The following is a 12,121-nucleotide window of genomic DNA, read 5'->3' as shown; positions in this document are numbered from 1 at the left end:
ACATATTTGAGAGTCTTTTTATCTTTGCAAGTGTGATTCTTGGCAAGGATCTTCTTGCGTCTGAAGTACATAGTTGTTGATTCATCTGGATTACCACTCCTCAAGACCGTCCAAATTCCATTCATTCTGGTGAATTTTAATTTAAAAATATAGATTTTATGAAGATAATCTCTTTGATCAGTTAGGCATGAAGAAATATTATTTAATCATTTGTCTGTTGGAGGTCTCCTCTACTTTCTTAGTTGTCATTTATATTACCCAAAACCCTTATTACTGCTCAAAGGAGGAAACTTCACATTGATAATACATAAAAACCCAAACTCCTTATCACAAACTGCTCTAACTTTGGACTTCTTAAACACTGTTAATTCTTCTCCTCTTTTCAGTTATTTTTATTTTCTAGTTTTTAAAAAAGAGTCCCCCCACCATCATGGTATTCAACTTTTAGATTTTATAATATTTCCTTGGTCATGAAGGATTTTAAAAATCACTCCGACATGCTCTTTGAAGATCTGTTACGCTTGCTTCTGATAAACAAAGCAACATGCAGCAGGGCACCTGCTGTCATCAATGGTCCAACTGTCACTGAGCCTTAGGAAAATGTCTCCCGCTAACCAGGTCATCCTCTCCTTCCCATCACGGCGGGTCTGTCTGCAGCAGCAAGGCCCTCTTTCTCACTCTGCCTCTATTCAGTTTCTTTAAACAAGAGCAACGATCTGGTGATTAATGTACTAGAAGATTTTTGTCCTGGATACATGTAAGGCACCAAACTTATCTTCATTTCTTCATCCCCATTCATTTTACAACCACCGCAGTCTGTCTGTAGTGCCTGACCACTCCACAGAAACTGATCACTTTCAGTGCACCAAGCACTAAAAGTCAAAATAATGGACAACAACGTTTCTACGCATAAACGTGCACATGACGTTAAAGGCAACCTGGTTAAAATGCAGATTGTGTTTAGATTACCATGGTACTGCTTAATGCCTTAGACTCTACATTAGAGCCAGCTGGCAGAGGATGTCTAAGCCAATGTCAGGAAGGAGCAGGGCACTTGATTTCACCAGAACCTTTTGTAGAGCAGCTTCCTGAAATTCTCTATTCCTCTGGATTTACCTCACTTTTGTGACTCTTTAAGTTCTAAGAATCTTCATTCTACTTCTTCTTTATCCTTCAAAAATAATCCCCAGAGTTTCATTCTAAACTTACTTTTCTTCTTTCTAGAGTGACATTTCTCACACTTTAGTTTACCAGGAAATTTATCCAGGAAAATCATTAAAAATGGAACTCCTTCATACATTCTCCAGAGATTGTGACACAATAGAAAGACTTTATCAGAATTAAAACTGAAGTCCACCACTCCTCAATTTTAATTCTGATAAAACCTTTCTTTTTAAAAATATATCACTTACAATTAAGGTAGGCAACATGAAGTTAAGGTACATCATAGATAGTAAAAAGGTTACTGTAGTGCACTAATTTACACATCCATCCTCTCACATAGCTACCCATTTTGATTTGTGTTCATGGCAAGAGCAAGTAAAATTTACTCATTTATCATAAACCTCATATCCATTACAATTTTATTAGCTGCAATGATCATGCTGTAGATTAAATTTCTAGAGCTACACATCATCCTATATGTCTGATACTTTGTGTATTCTAACCCATCATGTCTTTCTACCTGTCATGTTCCTGGTAACCATTGCTTTGATCTATATCTCTGTATATTGCATTCTGAGTTTTTAAAGATTCTACAAACACGTGAGATTTCAGAATATATTTCTTCTGTGATTGGCTTATTTCATTTACTATAACATCATCCAGGTTCAAACATGTTGTGACAAGTGACAGGATCTCATTCTTTTTCAGGGTGGCATACTATTCTACTGCACAGATGTACCAGACTTTAAAAATATCTATTCATACAATGAGAGACATCTACCTGTTTCCATATCTTGCTATTGTGAATAATATTGAAATAAACATGGAAATACAGATATGTTTACTGTATTGATTTCATTTTCTTTAGGTATACATCAAAAGAGAGATCGCTAGGTTATATGGTACTCTGTATTTCATTTTCTAAGAAGTCTTCAGAACATTTTCTTTAATGGCTGTAAAATCTATATTTGCATCAGTAGTTCCCTTTTCTTCATCATCTCACCAACACTTGTCTTTGGCATTTTGATAACAGTTGTCTATTATAGTTTGGATTTCAATGTCCCTCAAAGGCTGTGGGTTATTGAAAGTGTGGTCCCATCCCATGGTGCTATTTGCAAGGTGGTGAAACATTTTAGTTTGTGGGATCTAATGGAAGGAACATTGGCATTCCAGTTCCTTCTTGTCTTTTTCTTTTCTTTCTGGAATACATGAGTTGAGCAGTGTCCTTTGTCACATGCTCCCACCACAACGTACTGCCTTGCCACAAGGCCAAGCACCACTGGACTGAAATCTTTGAAATGGTGCACTAAACCAAGCCTTTCCTCATTATAAGGTGATTTGTCTTGGCTATTTTATTTCCAAGATGAAAAATTGACTAGGGCTGGGGATTTAGCTCAGTGGCATAAGCACCTGCATGGCAAGCTCAAGGTCCTGAGTTCAATTCCCAGTACCAAAGGAAAAGAAAAGTTGACTAAACCATCATTCTAACAAGAATGCAGTAAATCTTGTGGCACTTTTGATTTGCATTTCCTTATTGATTGATGATTTTAAGCACCTTTGCAAATGTCTGTTGGCTATTTTTATGTCTTCTTTGAAGAAATGTATTTTCAAGTTATTTGTTCATTTTTAAAACAGATGTTTTTCACCTACTGAGTTGTTTAACTTCTTTATAAATTTTGCATATTCATCCTTTAGGGCACTTTTCACCTTTCATTGATTTAATACTACCCTACATGATGGCAACCAGACCTATACCCCAGACTTATCCGTGAGTTCATTTACTAATGGCACCATTTTCTAGCCAGAAAAACCTTAAGAGTTTATGTCCAGAAAACACCCATGAGTCCCTGTCTATAGGAATTGTTGGTATCAACATCCATTGCGAAGCTTGCTGACATCTCTGACTTACAAACCATTTAAATGCTGACTCATTAAGTCTGGAATAAGGCCTATGGTACTGTATATTTAATAAGCCTTCATCTCATATTCCCAAACCACTACAAGAAATGTTGTGTCTCTCTGGCCAGGCATGGTGACGCATGCCTGTAACCCTAGCATTTGGGTGGCTGAGGCAGAAGGATAGCTGCAAGTCTGAGACCAGCCTAGGCTATAGTGAGTTCAAGGCCAGCCTGAACTATACACAGTGAGATGCTGTCTCAAAGCAAACAGCAACAGAAGTGTATTTGGTAAGGATTTCTCCAGCTCTTCTTAGCAGAAAGACCACAGAGTCTTTGGAAGCACCTACCCCCATAGAGGGCTTAGCGTATGAGAATAAGGGATAGTTGAACCTTCCTCATAATCTCTAGCAAAACCTCCAAACAGCTCCAAATAATAATGCAAACTAAAATCATTGCTTTGCTTTGCCCTGCCTTGCTTTTCTTTTCTTTTAGGAGCCCTAAGGATCAAACCCAGGGCTTCATACATAGGCAAGTGCTTCCCCACTGAGCTGTAGCTCTGTCCCCAGTGCATTTCAATCTAAAGGCAGTTACAGATCAAATTGCCAGCCACTGCCCTTCTAACAGAATTCCCTTAAGCCCCTTTATAGAGTTATTCCTGCACTACCAATGGTTTGACTTTATACCAGTTATACTTCAAAATAAGGGATGCATGCTAGGCCCTCTCTCTTTTTGAACTCCTCCCTATGAAGATACAATAAGAAATAGAGTAGCAAAGCCTATATATATCTCAACAGACAGTACACACCTCTATGGTGAAGATACTATCCGTTGGTGTTGACACAAACTCATTAATTTTTATTCCCCAAGGAAACTTTTTTTCAGACCACATCTACTAGAGGAAGCTCAATTAATAGAATTTGTATCATAAAGAGTCCTGATTTGTAATTTTTTTTTTTTAAATTAGCTCCTTTACACTACAGATGAATTTTTCTGGTTGCCTTAAAGAATTCTAATTTGAGGTTTTCTTCATTGTCTTTTTACTCACATTATGCCTTGTAGTGCATATGTGCAATTCTTTTGCCCAGGGTTATTAGAATAAAATTAGCATTCAATTAATCATTTTGAGGTATGGCAACCAAGTGGCTAATCCTTTTGTAATCTTTAACAAACCACATTATTCTCAAAGTGATGCTGGCATTTAAAGAATCAGAAATAACCACAACCACATAACTTTGAAATACATGAATTATATTTTTTGTGAAAGATATTTGTTTACACTGAGTAGGCCCTAAACCTTTTTTTGAGTGGAAACACTGCTAGCAGTTGTAGTGTACACAGTGGAAGACATCAATGCTTTGGTTCATTTGAATCTTATCTCTATGCAAACGCTGTAGTCATGTTCTGAATCTCTCCTCTATCTACACATCAAACCGTACAATAAAGAAGCAAAATTTTTTGCACTTAAAACAAAAAATCAATGCGGGCTGAAAGGTTTTACCAGGACTGTTTTGCTTTGATTCCAGGAGCTTGAGGCATTGATTCACCCTGTTTTTCTAAATACAAACACTTAGGAAACATTTTACTTCAGCTGGGGTCGCCAGCAGACATATTCCACAGCTTGGAGTTATTCTTTGACAGATCTTTAATCCTCGCTTTTCTCTCCCTGTTTCCCTTTTCCGCTGCCTCCCTCTCTCAGCTGCAGGGATTTGTCCTCTACAAGAATGGGGGTGGGAGGGAACAGGGCCTGAAAGCAGGCAGGGAGCATGAGCTGGAGAATGCCAGGATCTGGCTTTTGTTATTGGTTGGCTGCCTCCTGATGGATGGAAGAGGGCGGAGTGAATTCTCTTCAGTGTGTTCCGACGGAGCAGAAGTCCAGAAACCATATTTACAGGTAAGAGCAAAAATATTATAAAAAAGAAAAAGGAACAGAATATCTTTTTTTTCTCCTTTGTATTTCAGGAGAGATGCTTCTCAATTCTTATTGCAAAAAAAATCGCATGCTATGAAAATTATTCTGAATGCATTTCCCGAAAATATGCCTTCTTATTACTTGAAGAAGCTGTGCAGTGCGCTGTTCTTTCTGGCCGCTAAACCCACTGCTGATTAAAAAAAAAAACCCCAAAAAACAAAAAACAAAAATCCAGACTACAGAGGCATGTTTTACCGCGGACAACTTCTAAGCCAGTGTTATGGAAGCCAAACTGTTAGATAAAAAGAGCCATCATGTGTCGTTTTAATTTCTTTTTAATTGAAGCTTCTATTATCAAAGGAGGAATGAAAAAGCGTGGTAAATTCCACAGGTCCTGAGAAAATGGAGCCTTCTCTGCATATACAATATAAATTCAGTGTGGTGCTTTCTAATACTTACAATGCAGTAAATGCTTTAGGAAATACATTTTTGCAGGTTGTAGACTTACGCTAATTGAGAATGAATGATTTATGTGTATTTAAGCCCTTTTCACTGAACTTGCTCTTCTTGGTTCATCTCGTGCTTTTGAGTAGATATGCCATTTTATCAATAAATATGAAGCTTATGTGATAATTAAACAGTCGTCTTTCTATACTCACTGACATTTGTGGGATCATTTTCATTTTGAAAGCAAAGAAACTAATAGTGAAGCATTAACCATTACTGTAAAAAATAGTATTTGAGCCGGCAAGTTTCATTTGTAGTTTCACTTATCAATCAGATACATCTAGATAAGAAATTCCATCATAGCGTTTATACTGCTGGGAATATCTTCAAGGCTTTATTTTCACTAGGTCCCAAGTTGTTATTTTGCTTCTTGCTTGTACTTCTTAACGTTGCCTTTAATTTTCCCCTAAGGGAGAGAAGGAAGATTTAAAAATATATAGAATGAATGACATACTTGTAATAAAGACATTAAAATAATATTAATCAAGTATTTTAATCATATATTGATTGTAATCCATAAGTATAGATCTTTAAGGTTGAGACACTCCCATTAAAATTAAGCTGTTAAAAATATTATTACAGATTTTGCAATTAATACCTGTTGATTATAATAAATGAAAGTCTGTGATATAAATAATATATCTATATATATGTCTAATGCTTCTTTTGATTGAATCATAGATTAATAGGAATGACTATATATTTTTAATAATTTTTTGGTCTTGCTTTTGCTTTCTGTTTTTGTTTGGGAGATATTTGTCTTTGAATAAAGAGATAAACACATAATAGTTCTTGCAAAATTGAAATAAACAGGCAAGAAAAACTAAGAGATACTGAGTAAAGATTATCTAACTGAATGAAGAATTACCTTAAACTTCCTAAATGTGCTAAATATAATTAATATTTTTATACACATGTGTCATAGTGACCCAAGCAAATACTCCTGTATGGCTTTTCTTGACCCTTTCTTATTAAAAAAAATTGCATAGTAGCGAAATTTCACTTTGTTTCTAATTATTTATAGATTTATTTTAGCTATCTATCTATCTATATATCGATTTTTTCTGATTTTGATATTCCAAGGAAAATAATTGTTGAAATTGACGCATCCCACCTACTAGACTGAAGGTGAGGCAATGTATGAGATAATCACCTCCTGAAATGTGCTGGTGAAAAATAAGTCAATGAAACTAGATATTTTAGAAATTATAAATTCTGAGCAAATCTACCTCTAGGAATGAAGAGGAACTGATGAAAATTAGAGAGCAGAGTTCCACATGGCTTTAAATTATTCTGTTTCCTTGGAAACCAGCTGCTGCAGATGCATTTTGCTTTCTTTCACTAAAAATATCATCCTTTTAATAATTGGTAAGGGAAAGGTTCTGAATAAACCAGAGTATATTGTTGCTGCTTTTTAGAATTTCCTTAATGGTTGACATATTTTGGATGAAGAGTAGATAAACCCTTTCTCCATCAGCATTTCCTATCAGCCCCTGGCAGACGTCTGCAAGTCTTACCAAATGAGACAACTGTGATATCTTCTACTGCAGAGTCTACCAGAAAGGAGTGTGTGTGTGTGTGTGTGTGTGTGTGTGTGTGTGTGTGTGTGTTTGAGGGAGAGAAGGCAAGAAAGGGAAAAAGCGTGGAAGGAAACAGTTAAGAGGCTCTTGTCCAAGCGAAGGATGAGACGAGGCAAACAAAAATCACGTAAGGCCACCCAGAAGGAAATGCAAGCAGGACCATTTTTTTCCTTTAGTGTAAATATTTTTAAGACTTAAATGTAAGTTTTAATGAAGATCACTAAATACAATTCTGTCCCCTTTTCCAAAGTAGTTTATTTCCTTTTTATGTTTGTAGTGGTTAGTAATATACTCAATAAGACAACAGATTTAAAAATATTGCTAACTTTAATCATAAGAAGAAAAACTTGGGATCAGGCTATGGGTAGCAAGGAGCATTAAATACATATTTTGATATAGTAGAAGAAGAATACTTTAAGCTTGAGGTTTACACCATGTTTCATTATAACAGTCCCTTGTTTACTATCATTTATGGCCATTTCTTTACTATATAGTTTAATAAATAAAAACACATATTCAATATTTTGTTTTCACAATATTCATCTTAGTCTATTGGATTTAGTGTTGGCAGTGTAGCAAATAAAGTACCACACATTTAAACCATATGTTAAAATACTTAACATTTATTGAATACATTATGTACAGTTCACTTGGTACAATACTTCCTTGTTTTCCAAAAAGAGTTAGTATAGTGACAAAGTTTTAGATTTTATCATTTAACATGAGAAAGGCACTTCAAGGGCAGTACTTTCCCCATAATACAGGTGACATGAAAAAGTACACTAACAATGAATCAAAGGGGTTAGTAAGTGGATTATGTGACATATATGAATAACCGTTATTGGAGGCACAATTCAAATTATCAAATTTATTTCAAATTCCTGAAAATAGCATATTACCTAGGCTTAAGCTCTCTCTCTCTCTCTCTCTCTCTCTGTTTTTTTTTTTTTTTGTCTTTTTGAGACAGGGTCTCACTATGCAGTTCAGGCTGGCCTTGAGCTCACTTTGTAGCCCAGGCTGGTCTCGAACTTGCAGCGATCCTCCTGCCTCAGCCTCTCGGGTGCTGGGATTACAGGCATATGCCACCATGCCCAGCCTAGTTTACTCTCAACTGTAGATAATGAAAAAATAAATTTTGTTAGTAGTATCTACTGATTCATGCTCATTTATTTGCTAAAAGTAGCCCACCAGAACAGTAGGTGAGTCTGCATGGCCTCTTAAAAATCACAAAATGTGCAAAGAAAAATGAAATATTAAATAGCTTCCTCTACAATACAGGTAGCCAATTTTATATAGAGAGTGAAAATATGTTAATTTGGCAAATAGCTCCACATTGCTGGAAATGGAGGGGTGAGATTTATAACAAAAGGAAATAAATGAATGTAAGAAAACTTGTGTCAAATTTTACCATGTTCACATTGTACTTAAGGTAATCCAAGCAAATGAAAGATAGCATTAACATTTGTACCACAGGCTATCGTAGTTCAAAAATATTAGTGATCTCATTTTGAGATCAGCCAGATTTTACTATCTATTAAATGCTTGATAGTTTATTATAGGGCTTATATATGATTGGAAAGGGGGTTGATCCAAAACAGTATTATTATTTCTCAATTGCTATTTTTATAAATCAAAGAGGAAATATTTGATTGTCAAAGTAATGATCACATTTGGATGCTTGACATACCTCAATGAATAAATTGAACAGATCAGATGATTTCTCTGAATTGCCTAGATTTCAGTTACTGTGGCCCAGTATGTTGATCTAAAACTTGTTTAATATGCATGTTCTGAGAATATAGATTTAATATAACTTTTCCAACCATTTAATTCAAGATTATGATGATCGTGATAAGTGTCAATACTAATTCTAAGCATCAGAGAATAGCAAGGAAACCACTTTTCCACAAGATGAGCTTAGGGATTGATTTTTAGTCTCATGGTCGACAGGGTAGTCATCCTACGGTTTATCTCCCAAGAGCCCTTACACTTAATTCCATCTAAGATTAAGAATTTAAGATATTATCTTCTAAAATAATAATAAAATAATGCATACATTCCTTTATGTTTGACGTATGTACACTACTGAAAAATGACACTTCAAAGAGAAACCACCAACAAAATTAGTTTTAATGTAAATTATTATATCTTTAAACAACAATGGCTATAAAGCCTGTTGGTAAAAATCTTATTTAATTTTCATATACCACTTATGCATATTTTGATCTGCATTAACCTAGATGCCTGCGACTGGCCTAGAGAGATAATGCTTCCTGGAATCCTTGTTTTACCTGTGAAGAAACAAAAATGTAAAGCATGGTTATTTTAATGGGAAACTAAATATTTGCTTATGCAAAATTACAGCAGTCAAATACTGCATGTTTGTAGTAAGTATTAGACACATTGCATTCAAGACAGAGTGAAAAAAGAGCCCAGGAAGGTTTTGAGGAAGCTGGAAAAGGTATGGTATGGCCATGTGGTTTCCATAACCTCATGTGAATTTTAGAGTCACACAGAATTTTCCCCTTTTGACTTGCTTCTGGTGTACAGAGTATGGATTTGACTCATCGTCAGTCAAATGGTGTCTGACATTTTGTAAGCTTGCTCTTGAATAAAAGAGGCATTTTAGTTTTATTTTCTAGCAAGTTTCAAAAAAGTTGCTGTCATGTTGTGGATGTATCATAATATACTTAATAAATGAAACAAATAATTTCCTAACAGAACTCTTGAATGTATTTACAAAGATTTTCATTCCCTTTTTTAGCCCCGGGTTAAGCTAGCCATAAATAATCAATATCTGTTATTATTCATTACTGAGGTAATGATGGTTACTGGTTGTGATGGTTTCAGTATATTAAGGAGGAAAGATTCTGGAAAAGGTTTTCCAAAGTCATAACAAATCCTTTATTTTGTTAAATTAAAATTATTTTCATGTAGCTTACAAAACTCAAACTTAAATTTTATAGTGGTTATTCACTGTCATATCCAAATTACTAAAGGGCCCCAAGTAGACCAGATTGTTAAATGGTACCCCTTGAAAACACCTAGCGGTGAGTGTCAAATGGGAAACTGAACTTCGTCATCCATTGTGATCTTGTAACTTCAGTGGTTTTTTGTAACCTTCTGACTTTGGTGATTTCTTGTTAGCTGCTACATATAGTTGTGCCTAACAAGAAAAAATCCAATCCTGTCCTATGCCACTTACTATGGCTTCTTGCTATGGTCATTACAGCCAATATTTTGACCTCTCAATCTTTCACTTAACTATCTAAATTGTAATTCTTGGTGACAAGATATTTCCTTGTCTCTGTATCAATACTTACTACAATGCCTGATAGGCAGTATGTATAATAGGAAATGTTAAATAATAAAGTGAGTACTCTTGACAAATAGTCATCTAGCTTTTCCTAGCACCCTAATGACAGACACTTCTACACTCTAAAACAACTCTTTTCTTTCATGTACTTTTTTATTATTGTTCTTCAGTGTGATAACATCCATATCATGCAGATAACATGAAGCATCACAAAAAATTGTATTGCAGATTTTTATTGTACAAATTCCCCTTGAGTCTTCATGTGCTACCAGGAGATTTCACCTACATACACTGCCCACCTCATGCCTCTCTGCTTTGTTTCATTAGAGTAGGACAGCCAGCCCTCCGTATTAGCAGATTCTCATCCACAGATCATCGATCATTGATGAAAAATATTTGCAGAAATAATTGCCCCCATACTGAACATGTATGGACTTTCTTTCTAGTTTTTGATTGGTACACAATGTAGTATAAAGGCATTAAGATAATGTTTACATTGTGTCAGGTTTTATAATCTAGATATTCTGTAGAGTATATAGGAAGATGTGAGGGGGTAATATGCAAATACTATGCCATTTTATTAAGGGACTTATGCATCTGTGGATTTTAGTATCCTGGGGAATGAGATTTCTTGGAATCAATTCCCTTCAATACTGAAGGATGACTATGTCTGGTACACACACAGATCTTTATATATTAAATAATTGTGTTAATTGTAAATTACTGTAATTATAATTATTACATAATGTGCAATAAATATTTAATAATATTAATGTAATAAATAATGTATATTTAATCCATCTCTTATACTTGTACCCATATTTTATACTAGATCTATATAACTCACTTAAGCTAATGATATCCAACAACATTTGATTAAACTTAAAATTGTTGGGCTGAGAGTGGATGCAGCTCTATGCATTCGCTTACCATCATGAGGCCCTGGGTTTGATCCCCAGGACTGCTTAAAACAACTGTCCAGCATCCCTTTTATTCTTCGTGGGCCCACTGCATATCAGGTATTTTGATGAACAACATTAAGCCAAACTGCAGCAAGTGATAATGCTGGAAGAGTTGCAAAGAAATCAGTGATGTGTGCTTTCATGCTGATATTGAATAAGCCTAATTTACTGGACTTCAATGTGCCTCAAGGTAAAGATAAACAGATCATATGGAATGAGTGACAGTCCCAGCATAGCTAGGTAGACCTGTTATTAAAAAAGAAAAAAAAGATGTCATACGCTGGTTACTGGGGGGGTCTAAAGAGAAAGAACAGTTTGCCAATGCTAATTTGCCATATATGGTACCATATTTCTATGGTAGCTGTACTGTGGTGTGCATATTCTTACATGATTCAGTCCAGCAGTGTGCCTGTTTCCAGCATTGCATCTTCTGAGTCAGTGGGATATTTTATCCTTAGCTTAGCTTTTAACTTTCTAGGCAGTGCAAGATCATCATCGATGCGCTGCATGGTGGGCTTTGCAGCCATTTTGTGCGTTTTCTTTGTTACTATTCACCGTCTTTTTTCACTAAGTGAAGAATGGAAAGAGCAAAAATAGTTCTTGAGGTATTATCTCTCTTTGGTGCAGGATAAAATGATTCCTTCATCTTTAGTGGATGAAGAAAATCCAAAACTCTTCTTGATTAGGTTACTTTTCTATTTTTCCATATTAACCTCAATGAAATCATTGAGCAGCCACTGGTAATGCTAGTGTTAGATGAGGGTGGATCCGGGAAAATGAATCTT

At 35.3% G+C, this 12,121-nt stretch overlaps 1 protein-coding gene across 1 annotated transcript in view; it reads left to right on the top strand.

Annotated features, from left to right (window-relative positions):
* Window positions 1-4,925: 4,925 nt before the first annotated feature.
* Window positions 4,926-12,121, top strand: part of Csrnp3 (cysteine-serine-rich nuclear protein 3) — a 185,102-nt gene continuing 177,906 nt past the window's right edge. The window contains exon 1 of the mRNA XM_005393293.1: window positions 4,926-4,953. The gene's annotated coding sequence lies outside the window, so the exon portion shown is untranslated. The remainder of the gene's footprint in view (window positions 4,954-12,121) is intronic.

The sequence above is a fragment of the Chinchilla lanigera genome, unplaced genomic scaffold (genome assembly GCF_000276665.1).
Source record: "Chinchilla lanigera isolate Chin_1 unplaced genomic scaffold, ChiLan1.0 scaffold00048, whole genome shotgun sequence".
Classification (NCBI taxonomy): domain Eukaryota; kingdom Metazoa; phylum Chordata; class Mammalia; order Rodentia; family Chinchillidae; genus Chinchilla; species Chinchilla lanigera.
Note: the sequence above shows the minus strand (reverse complement) of the source record. Positions and strands in the feature narration are given on the sequence as shown.